At 43.3% G+C, this 12,833-nt stretch overlaps 1 protein-coding gene across 1 annotated transcript in view; it reads right to left on the bottom strand.

Moving 5' to 3' along the window:
- Nucleotides 1-12,833, bottom strand: part of LOC116967301 (scavenger receptor cysteine-rich type 1 protein M130-like) — a 108,291-nt gene that overhangs the window by 47,466 nt on the left and 47,992 nt on the right. The gene's annotated exons all lie outside the window — the stretch shown is intronic.

The raw sequence follows: 12,833 nt of genomic DNA, 5'->3' as shown, positions 1-12,833 counted from the left end.
TGAAGGGGAACGTTTTCCAAACACAGGGCGATGGGCACAAGAGATGAGCTGCCGGTGGAGGTACTGTAATTGAGGCAGAAACAATAACATTTAAAAGACATACGCACAGGTACATTGAAAGGAAAATTTAAGAGGGATATGGGCCAAACATGGCCAGGTGTAGATGTGGCACCTTGGTTGTCATGGGCCAGCTGGGTCAAAGGGCCTGTTTCTTTGCTGTATGACTCGGAGATACTCTAAGACACCCCACCTTGTAGCTGTGACCTCTAGTGTTTGACTTTTCCAACCTTGGATAAAAGGTTCTGACCATCTACCCTATCCATGCCTCTCATAATTTTGTTTACTTCTATCAAGTCTCCCCTCAACCTTTGACATTCCAACGAAGCAAATTCAAGTCATTGAAACCCTGACAACTGGAAACTGGAAAGTCCTTTCACCAGAGAGAGTGCAGTCCTGACCTCCCATCTACCACATTGGAGACCTTTGAACTATCTTTAATAAACATTATCAGACTTTTTCTTGCACTGAATGTTGCCCCCTTTATCTTGTACCTCTACACTGTGGACAGCATGATTGTAATCATGTGTAGGTTTTTCATTGACAGGATGGCATGCAACAAAAAGCTTTTCACTGTTCCTGAGTGTATGTAACAATAATAAACTAAACTAAACTAATCAGGTAGCATTCTGGGAAACCTCCTCTGCACCCTCTCGAAAACCTCCACATCTTATGAACTGTTTTTCCCGTAGTGGGGCGACCAGATCTGCAGACAATACTTCGAATGTAGCCTAACCAAAGTCCTATACAGCTGCATCGTGACTCCCAGACTCTTGTATTCAATCCCCCTCGCAATGCAGGCAAGCACACAATGTATCTCCTTTACCACCTTATCTACTTCTGCTGCCACCTTCTGTAAACAATGAAATTGGACTCCAAGATCCCTCTGCACGCCAATGCTTTTACGGGTCTTGCCATTAACTGGATGCTCTCTTCTTACATTTGATCCCGCTCTGTCTTCTGGCAGCATTCCTCACTATCGGCAACTCCACCAATATTAGTATAGTCAACAAACATTCTTAACAACCCATCTACATTTACATCAGGTAATTTATATATTACCTGCACAGCATGTCTCTGCAAAATATCTTTTTGCTGTTGAGCTGGCAGGAAACAACTGCTATAGTGGTGTTTGCTGCGCTTATCTGTCATTTATCTTCTGTGAAATATTGGTATGCTGACAAACATGTTTCCGCAGCACACAGATCAGAAGATTTGGGATCTAAGTTCTATTCCAGGCACATATTCAAAATGGTTAATTTGCAACTTCTAGTTCAGTGCCAGGTAAATGGTGTGATGTATAACGTGGAATGCATCATATTTTTCTCTGAGTGATGACCGGTGCTTGTCCCTCATCTGGAAAGTTAACTGTGTCTCTTTCCACATAATCTGCCTATCCTGCATAGATTGTCCAGAATATTCCATTTTCATCATGTCAAGTCAATTTTCTTTTCTAACTCATCAGTTCTAGCCTGTTTGTTCTGACCACAACATTGACTATTCATTACCCAGACAAAGAGTCTTAATGTGCTGGTAACTGCAGTCATGAAGCCATTTCAATTAATCACATCGCATTCATTCCCTTCGCTTTACACATCCTTCCCTCGCCTCCTCATCCAATGAAAACTACCTTGCATCTCTCTCGTTACTGATTCTGTTGAATGGGCATCGACCTTAAATGTTGACTGTACACAAAAATGCTGGAGAAACTCAGTGGGTGCAGCAGCATCTTTGGAGCGAAGGAAATAGGCAACGTTTCGGGCCAAAACCCTTCTTCAGACTGGCGAAGGAAATGGGCAACGTTTCGGGCCGAAACCCTTCTTTAGACTGTTGACTGTTTCTCTTTCCACTGATGCTGAGTTTTACCAGTATTTTCTGTTTTTGTGTCTGATTTCCAGCACATGAAGATTTTTTGTTTTTATTACATTCTTCATTACTCTGCAAATGAATCAGCCTTTGGCTGCCTGCAACAAAATCTAGACAATTTTCTAAAATGTGCTAACAAATGGCAAACAAAGAATTAACGTTTTTTGGACTGGAGTCAGTGTAACATTACAACACTGCTGTTTATCCTGATTCAATAAAGGAACAGCCATGTTTATTTCAAAGTGAGATTACATTTAACTTGGAGAAAACCTTGGAAATGGCTGCTTTTTCATCCGGCTCCTTTTTTCTTCCCTACAGGTGGCAGATGCCAGTGATCTGGAAGATTCTAGAAGGTTGCAGCAGTGCACCCTATCCATGTTATACACTACAGTCACACTGTGTCGGTGAGGCGGCGGGTGGGAGAAATGTTTAAACTGTTGGTTGATTTGTTGCTCAGTAGAATATTTAGGAGTGATTCTACACTCTCTGCAACACCTCCAGTGTTGGTGCAGTCTTGAAACTTACAAACCAACTGTCTCCAATTAGTTAAAATCAGAAGTGCTTCAAGGACTCAACGGGTCGGGCAGTATCTCTGGATTACGTGAATGGGATATGGTTTGAGTTGGAACCTTTCTTCAGACTATTTGTAGTGGGGAGAGAAAGCTGGATAAATGCTGGCGACACAGGTGAGGGGGGGTTGTGATTGGCAGATGGGTGGACAAAGGCCAGATATGAAAAGACAACAAATCCATAAAATAACATAAAATAAGTGAAATATGAAGCCTGAGGAAAGGGTATTGGGCGAAGGGATGGAGGAATTGAGTGGATAGTGGAATAAATGGATGTGCATCTTGGAGAGGCACGGGAAACTGAGGGGGGAAGGATGGGGGATGAGTGTTAGCTCCAATTTTAAGCAACACCCACCTCACCCCATTTCCCTATCTCTCTATCCTGTGCCACAGCTGGAAGCACATTCATTTCTCCCACTAACCCCCCCCCCCCCCCCCCCCCCCCCCCCCCCGATCTATTTCCTTTCCTCCGCTTTTACATTACATTCATATTCTCTTTATCTTACATGAGTGAATGTGAGGGTTAGGCAAAAGATTCAAAAGCAGGGCCATTGTGGGTAGTGACCTGTGCCTGCTAGCTCAGTGCCACGTATTACTGAGGGTAGGAATTGGAGTTTAGGATAGATGAGTGTGCGGCTGAAGAGATAGTGCTGGGATTCCAATTTATGGACCATTGGGATCTCATCTGGAGCAGAAGTAACCTGTACTGGAGGAACGGGTTCCACCTGAACTGAAAAGGGACCAATATCCGGATGGGCAGTTTTGCTGTTAATACTTGGAATGGTTTAATCTCGATTGGCGGGGAGGTGGGATCCAAAGGTGTGGTGTGGAATTTGATACAGGTTAGCTTCAGAATGTTCATTATACAAGGCAGGCAGGAGCATGGCAGGGAGCAAGTAAAGACCGTTGGATTAAAATGCATTATTTTAATGCAAGACTCTGACAGGTAAAGTCAGCATGGATTTATGAAGGGGAAATCATACTTGACTAATCTTTTGGAATTTTTTGAGGAACACTTGGTTCGGAAAAAGAGAGAGATCTACAATAATTATAGGCAGCATGGAGTAAATGAAGTGCTTGAGGAGTATAAAGAATGTAAAAAGAATCTTAAGAAAGAAATTAGAAAAGGCAAGTAAGGCGGAAGTAAATCCAAAGGGTTTCCACAGCTATATTAATAGCAAAAGGATAATGAGGGATAAAATTGGTCCATTGGAGAGTCAGAGTGGACAGCTATCTGCAGAGCCAAAAGAGATGGGGAAATTTTTTTTTCTTCGGCATTCACCAAGGAGGATATTGAATTCTGTGAGGTATGGGAAAAGTAGGGTAGCTAAGGAAACTATGAGGATCAAAGAAGAGGAAGTACTGACACTTTAGAAAAATATAAAAGTGGATAAGTTTCCAGGTCCTGACAGGATATTCCCTAGGGCTGAGGGAAGTTAGTGTAGAAATAGAAGGGGCAATGTCAGAAATATTTCAGATGTCATTAGAAACGGGAATGGTGCCCGAGGATTGGCATACTGCGCATGTTATTCCATTGTTTAAAAAGGGTTCTAAGAGTAAACCTAGCAATTATAGACCTGTTAGTTTGACGTCAGTGGTGGGCAAATTAATGGAAAGGATACTTAGAGATAATATATATAATCATCTGGATAAACAGGAACAGTCAACATGGATTTGTGCCTGGAAGGTCATGTTTGAATAATCGTATTGAATTTTTTGAAGAGGTTACTAGGGAAATTGATGAGGGTAAAGTGGTGGATGTTGTCCATATGGACTTCAGTAACGCCTTTGACAAGGTTCCACATGGAAGGTTGGTTAAGAAGGATCAATTGTTGGGTATTAATAGTGGAGTAGCAAGAAGGATTCAACAGTGGCTGAATGGGAGATACCAGACAGTAATTGTGGATGGCTGTTTGCCAGGTTAGAGGCCTTCCCATCACCTTTGGAGACTTTTATTGCTGTTTATCAACATGAAAACCAAAGTTGTGCCAATGAAAGTCAAAGAAGTCATTATGAGACCGTGAAACACGAATAAAACTGTTAGAGACAAAAGCAAAACATTAGGCTTACGAAAATCAACTGATTGGAACATCACTAAGAAGAAAGAGAGCATTGGTGAGCTTACTAATCGCAAAGGGACTGGCAGGCCAAGGAAGACCTCCACAGCTGATGACAGAAGAATTCTCTCTATAATAACGAAAAAAAACCCTAACACCTGTCCGAAAGATCAGAAACACTCTTCAGGAGTCAGGTGTGGATTTGTCAATGACCACTGTCCGCAGAAGAATTCATGAACAGAAATACAGAAGCTACAAGATGCAAACCACTGGTTAGCCACAAAAACAGGAATGGCCAGGTTACAGTTTACCAAGAAATACTTAAAAGAGCAACCACCGTTCTGGAAAAATGTCTTGTAGACAGATGAGACGAAGATCAGCATATCAGAGTAATGGCAAGACCAAAGTATGGAGGAGAGAAGGAACTGCCAAAGATCCAAAGCATGCCACCTCATCTTTGAAACATGGTGGTGGAGGTGTTATGGCCTGGGCATGTATGGCTGCTGAAGGTACTGGCTCACTTATCTTCATTGATGATACAACTGCTGATGGTTGTAGCATAAGCACTACTTTAGAAAGACGTTGTACAGATCTATGGAAAGGAAGGATATGGAGGGCCATGGGTCAATTGCAGACAGATAGTCGGGGGTGAAGGCTGGCAAAGAAAGATGAGGATGGGACAAAGCCTGTTAAGTGTTGGGTGGATATAGGTGAGGGTTTTTGATTGGCAGATGTGTGGAGTGACAAAGCTTGACATTTGTGTTCTTAGGGTCCTCCATTGCCAGAGTGAGGCCACATGAAAACTGGAGGAACAGCAACTCATATTCCTCTTGGGTAGCTTACACCCAATGGTTGGAACACTGAATTCTCTAATTTTAAGCAAGACCCCCAACCTCTCTCCCATTCCTGCACCCCTGCATCCCGGTGCATACATATTTCTCCCATATTTCTTCCTCTTTTTCCCATCGCCCCACCCTCATCTTCCCTTCCAGATATATCCATTTCTCTCCTTCTCTGACCCCCTTTTGTGGTTTCATCTCTAGCCTTTTTTATTTACTCCACCCATCTTGAAAACAAACACCTTTCACATGTATCCATCTATCGCCATGTCCAACTCTCAGGTTTTTTCAGCCTTCACAGTACCACATTCACTGAAGAAGGATTCCAGCCTGAAATGACACTTATCCATTCCCTCTGCAGATGCTACCTGAGCCAGTCAAGCCCTTGTCCAACTTTCATGACCTAATTGGCGACCTCTGCCAAGTTTGCCCTTGACTTATACTCGCAGCATGGTCGCCACGAGGTCGTAGGAGGTCTTCGTGACTCTTCCTCATGCTCGTGAGTGGTCTCCGCGTACTCGTGGCCTCAAGTAGGTCGCGCTGTTTTTTCCAGCCTGTAAAAAATGCCCACGAGTAAAAAAAAGGTTGGCATGGAAAAAACGGATACTTATTACTCGTAGGTAGATCGTAGGTAGGTCGTAGTAGGTCGTGATAGTAGTCGTAGATAGTCGTAGGTAGTCGTAGGTCGGTAACTGGCCCGAGAAAAAATGCAAACCTGACATCATTTTATCATGCGATCATTTTCCACTCGTAGCTAGGTGTGATAGACTGAGGTCCAGGGGGGTCATAGGAAGTCGTAGACAAAGTTGTAGGAGGTCATAGGAGGTATTTTACTTTGGCGAGTCAACACGACCTTGACATTTTTTTCAACTCGTCTAGGGTCTTCTAAACTCGTGGATTAGGTTGTCCAAGTGGGACAGGCCCTTTATTCCACCACGTTGTGTTTAGCTCAAGATTCCAGCATCTGCAGTTTCTGTATCTCCATAGCTTCATTAGCTTTGAAGTCTAGATTTCAAACACTAGATTCAATGTACAGAAATAGATTCTTTATACCACTTCATCCTAACTGTCGGCCCCAGTGTCCAGGTCTTGGCTGATATGCCAGTCACCCTTAATCAGCCTGTGTGCAGATTTTTAATTGGAAGATGGCTCTCATTGTAGTATGGTGGAGAAAGGCTAAAACATAAAAATAACAATTCAGATAATTATCGTTGCATCTCCAACACTTGCTGTAATAAGGTTATCTGGAGAAGCCTTTAGGCAACATTTGCTAAACAGATTTTAATATAATTAACATCCAAATCCTTGAAGTGAAATAAAAGCGAAAATTCCAAATATGGAGTTGGACAGGCTAGATGCAGGAAGATTGTTCCCGATGTTGGGGAAGTTCAGGACAAGGGGTCACAGTTTAAGGATAAGGGGGAAATCTTTTAGGACCGAGATGAGAAAAACATTTTTCACACAGAGAGTGGTGAATCTCTGGAATTCCCTGCCACAGAATGTAGTTGAGGCCAGTTCATTGGCTATATTTAAGAGGGAGTTAGGTGTGACCCTTGTGGCTAAAGGGATCAAGGGGTCTGGAGAGAAGGCAGGTACAGGATACCGAGTTGGATGATCAGCCATGATCATATTGAATGGTGGTGTAGGCTTGAAGGGCCGAATGGCCTACTCCTGCACCTATTTTCTATGTTTCTATGTTTCCATGTAAAGAGCACATTGTGGTAACAAAATCTCGCAGAATGAATTACACCAAATGTTGGTCACTGGGTAAAATAAACATCACCTCATGGGATCTGCCCATATGTGTAGCATCCATCTTCCAATACAATACTTGGGTCAGGATGGGCTGGTATGTCATCCCAACGCTGTGGCCCAGAATTACTGCATGTGAACAGTATGCCTGAGACTACAACACCAAGGGTCAAGTTCAAACCCACAAGTATTTGAGATAGATTCAAATCAGGGCAGCTGCAGCCCCAATTTTATACCCGAGCAGATCACTACATCATGGTGCACTGACATTATTACACGCACTAATATTATAAACGCACAAGAACATTTGGACATAAAGACTACACCTAAACTTGTTTTTATTTTCACTTTCAGATGTAAATGTGTGCTTGAGGCATATATTGAAATAAATAGGCTGTTACCATTTTTTAAAAGATTAGCTGTTGAACTAAAGTTGGGGCGGATTCTCAAAAGTCTGTTCTTTGCAAAACAATGACCAAAGGCCGGCACAAATCACATAGCTATCATGTAGGTCAAGTTCAAGTTCAAGTTTATTGTCATGTGTCCCTGATAGGACAATGAAATTCTTGCTTTGCTTCAGCACCCAGAACATAATAGGCATTGACTACAAAACACATGAATAAATAAACTGATAAAGTGCAAATAACATATAATGGGTTATAATGTTCAGAGTTTTGTCCGAGCCAGGTTTAATAGCCTGATGGCTGTGGGGAAGTAGCTATTCCTGAACCTGGTCGTTGCAGTCTTCAGGCACCTGTACCTTCTACCTGAAGGTAGCAGGGAGATGAGAGTGTGGCCAGGATGGTGTGGGTCTTTGATGATACTGCCAGCCTTTTTGAGGCAGCGACTTCGATAAATCCCCTCGATGGAAGGAAGGTCAGAGCCGATGATGGACTGGGCAGTGTTTACTACTTTTTGTAGTCTCTTCCTCTCCAGGGCGCTCAAGTTGCCGAACCAAGCCACGATGCAACCGGTCAGCATGCTCTCTACTGTGCACCTGTAGAAGTTAGAGAGAGTCCTCCTTGACAAACCAACTCTCCGTAATCTTCTCAGGAAGTAGAGGCGCTGATGTGCTTTCTTGATAATTGTATCAGTGTTCTCCAACCAGGAAAGATCTTCTGAGATGTGCACGCCCAGGAATTTGAAGCTCTTGACCCTTTCAACCATTGACCCGTTGATATAAACGGGACTGTGTGTCCCCATCCTACTCCTTCCAAAGTCCACAATCAGTTCCTTGGTTGTAGCAGAAATAGAATGATGTACCAGGCTGCATTATGCACAAAAGAAATGTTCTTTCAAAGTAGTTTTATACATGCTGGATTGCAAGTACAATAACATCATTTAAGGGTGGAAGATTGCAACCTTCATGTGGTCCACTCTGTTTCGACGAATGCAATCAACCCGGCGTGAACAATCAAGTAAGATGAAATAGAACAAGTTGTCCTACAACTTTAGGCTGTGCACGTCATACGCAAGAAGAAGAAGAACATCATTTAAAGGACATTTGGATAGGAAACGTTGAGACGAAGACCGTTTAGAAACGTATGGGCCAGATGTGGGCAAATGGGGGTAATTTAGATGACACCTTGGTCGGTATGGACGAGTTGAGCTGAAGGGCCCATTTCCATCCTAAATAACTCTATGACTCTATTACCAATACTCTAACAATCTTCCAACCCAATGCTACAAACATGGAATTCTCCAATTGCAATATACCCTCCCTCCTCTTTTTCCTGTGTCGCTCTTTCCCCATAACCTATCCATATCCAATTGCAGCTTCCTTCTTTCCTTTTACTTTCATGCATAACTTTGCTTATATCAAAAAAATTACTTTGTCCTCCCTTTATCCAAGGTATTTCCATAAATGGTAAAAGGTTGCTGCCTACTACAACTCAATTTGTTTGCCCAGTCTACATGTTGATTTTAGTCCCATATGATTACTATATTACCCGTTAGATGCCCTTCTAATTACCTGACACCATGCCCTATACAACCATTAGCAGTTCGATTCCTATCAATGGTTTTTGATCTTGCTGTTTCTTAGCTCCAATGCAAACTGATTCCACTTGAATTTTCTGAACTGCAGGACAAGAGAATTTTTCCCATCGATGAAAAATAAAAGTGTTATTAGTGTTTAAAAAATGTTGAGATTCTCTCTCCTGAAGGCCACGCTTCTTCCGGAGGGACTATAAAACTCAGAAGTGTTGAGTGCCTCAGTCAGTCTCTGCAAGATGGGGGAGCGAGAGGGTCACGTCTCTCAGTCTGAGCTGTGAATAACACTAAACACATGTCTACTAATCTGTTAGTGTGGTTTTACTGACCTTGAGTGCCCTTAATGTGGTTTGAAAATGAAAATGTGATTGGTTTGAAATAAAGCACAGCAAATGGTCGGTGGTGGTTGGTTTGAAATGAAGAACAGCAAATGGTTGGTGGTGGTTGGTTTGGAATGGCAAATGATTAAAAGTCTGAACTTGACAATTTCCTGTATATTGGTTTTAGATAAAACGCTACCACTTACGGCTGTGAGTTTTTCGCCATCTTACTCAGTCCCCCTCCACTCATCAGGTGCAGCGGATTCTGCACCTGATGAAATGAAAAATAAAAGTGTTATTAGTGTTTTAAAACTATCGAGAATCGCTCTCCTCTCAATCATGCCATAAAGGCCAAGCCCCCTCCCGTGACCTTGCACCCTGCTTGAAGTGGCATGAAACTGCATTGAATTTGGTGGCTTTGCACCCTGCTTGAAGTGGTACAAAACTGCAGTTGAATTTGGTGGCCTTGCACCCTGCTTGGTGGCATTAAACTGCACTTGATTTTGGTGGCATTGCACCCTGCTTGAAGTGGCATGAAACCACTTGAATTTGGTGGCCTTGCACCGTGCTTGATATGGCATGAAACTGCACTTGAATTTGGTGGACTTGCACCCTGCTTGAAGTGGTAAAAAACTGCAGTTGAATTTGGTGGCCTTGCACCCTGCTTGAAGTGGTCGGAAGCTGCACTTGAATTTGGTGGGCTTGCACCCTGCTTGAAGTGGCATGAAACTGCACGAGTTTGGTGGTCTTGCACCTTGCTTGAAGTGGTAGGAAACTGCACTTGAGTTTGGTGGCTCTGCACCCTGCTTGAAGTGGTAGGAAACTGCACTTGAATTCGGTGGCCTTGCACCCTGCTTGAAGTGTTAGGATATTGCACCTGAATTTGGTGGCCTTGCACCCTGCTTGAAGTGGTATAAAACTGCACTTGAATTTGGTGGCCTTGCACCCTGCTTGAAGTGGTAAGAAACCACACTTGAATTTGGTGGCCTTGCACCCTGCTTGAAATGGAATTTCAAGGAATAGCCGTGAGTGAACTGCCAGCCCACCAGCCATGAGTGAGCTGCCAGCTCATCAGGCTTGAGTGACTGAGCTGCCACCCCAAGAATCCATTTGGCCCACAATGTCCATACTAGTCATCTGAAAACCAGTCCCTTCAGCCCACAACACCCATACCATCGCACCAGAGAGCCCCCCCCCTCCCCCACTGGCCACCAATATTGGAATTGGTGGAGAGGTGCAAAATTGCATTGGGGGCCAGCCCTCCCGTGTGAACATCGGACCTAACGGGTCCCACTTAGTCTAGTATAATAATAAAAATATATTTTTATTTACAGTTGAAAGTTCCCAGTATTGATCCTATCAGTTTGCAACATGCTCAGAAGGAAGATGAAGTATTCAGTTGAGGCCAGATTGTGGGACGGAGTGACCGACTGACCATCCGCCGCTCTCACAGATGACACGACAGTAGATTTCCCGTCACTCCTCAGCAGCTCCTACGACAAAGTAAACGGGCACAGTCACCAATAGCCTGGGCCCGGACTGACAGGCTGACGGGCACACTGGAACACCGCTCACCCGCCGCCTCCTCCACGGGCGCAGAGTTTGCAGCACTTCCGGTGCTGCCGCATGCCAGCGGCCGTTGGTCAATCTGAATTCAAACTCCTGCCGGCTGGTAGACACAAAAAGCTGTAGAAACTCAATGAGTGAGGCAGCATCTCTCGAGATATGGAATTGGCGGCGTGTCATATTGAGACCCTTCTTCAGACTGCACACACTGCCACACTGCAAGCCTCAGCTTTCCCAGTCCACATGGCCATTATTAAGTGCAATGCCCATTCGAGTTGCCACAACAAAGCAATCTCTCTGGGGAATGCCCTAGCTGACATTATGGCCCGCTTGGCAGCTTGCGAATTCTGCACATTGGTCCCCACAGAACCAAAGATTCTAATAGACAGAATGGTCTTGCCAGACATGAGGGAGGTTCAGGAATTATAGAGGGACGCCTCTGCACATGAGAAACAAATGTGGAAACAAGAGGGATTCCAAGGAACTTTGGCTCACTCATCTCAGACACGTTTGTGTACCTGATGCTTTTATATATGCTCCCTTATGCATGCTGGAAAGGAGGGAGGGGAATGTGGATTGTGTGGAATGTAGCTTACACTTTGAAAATTTTGTGAAATAGCCCGTGTCTAAGAAGGGGGAGTAGCAACAGCAGAGAGAGAGAGGGGGTCAAGTGTCACTAGTGGAAAAGTACTCGGGGCTCATAAGAGAGACAGGTACGAGCTAGCCCAGAAAAACAGCTACATATTAGAACATCATGACTAATGCTTTTGCTATGCTGCTACTTGACTTTAACAGTATATAAGACCCTGTGAGGCTTTGTTAATTTGAGTGGCAACTCGAGGGGGACTGCAAGTATTCTTGAATACATGCTGAAGCAATCCCTGCCACCCCCGTCATGACGAACTGAAGTAAAACTTGTTTGGTTTACCTCAACCCATTGTGTTCTTGTCTGTATTTAAGTAGCAAACTTTATCGGCATTGTGCGGAAAGCATGTTGATATGCCTTGTGTCTTGAAACTTGGTGCTTCTGTGGAGAATTTTACATGGACTCAATCATCGCCAGTTTTGTGATTTTCTAGGAGAAATTGATTCTGAGTGTTGACTTGCCTTATTATACAGCAGTTTGGTGGTTTAATTGTGGAAAGGTTTTATTGCGGTTCTTTCTGAAAGGATATTAATTCATTTCTCAGAGAGAAAAATCATCCTCAACTGCTTTTATCAGCTGCTGAGTGGCTTTGGAAATTGGCATTATTTGCAGATGTGACAAGCCGTATGAATCAATTGGATTTGAAGCTTCAAGGCGGAAAAAAAAAGATTTGTGACCATTTCTGCTCGTCAAGGCATTCAGAGCAAAACTGATGCTACTTGAAGGCCACGTGAACGTTTATAATTTTGTTAATTTATCATGGTGTGAAGAATTTCATGAAGAAAGTGAAGCAGAATTTTCTTCCCCATTTGCAAATGAAGTAAGTTTACGATTGAAAACATTTTCAGGAGTGATTTTCTGACCTTGATGCCAAAGCAAATGAAATCAGGCTCTTTCAAAATCCATTTGTTTGCAATGTTGCAAATCTCCCAAGTCGGTTTCAAATGGAAATTATTGATCTTCACGCAGATGACGGACTGAAAGACAAGTATAAAGAAAGAAATATGATTGAGTTTTATACATTTTTGAAGCCTGAGCAGTTTCCAAATTTGAAGCAATTTGCTTGTAGATTTGTGTCCACCTTGGTACAATATACAGTACCTCTGTAAACAAACATGTTCAAAAATGAAGTATGTCACAACTAAATTGGCTCCTCAAATTTGGATCCT

Source organism: Amblyraja radiata, chromosome 39, assembly GCF_010909765.2.
Source record: "Amblyraja radiata isolate CabotCenter1 chromosome 39, sAmbRad1.1.pri, whole genome shotgun sequence".
Classification (NCBI taxonomy): domain Eukaryota; kingdom Metazoa; phylum Chordata; class Chondrichthyes; order Rajiformes; family Rajidae; genus Amblyraja; species Amblyraja radiata.
The sequence above is the reverse complement of the archived record's forward strand: the minus strand, read 5'-3'. Positions and strand labels throughout refer to the sequence as shown.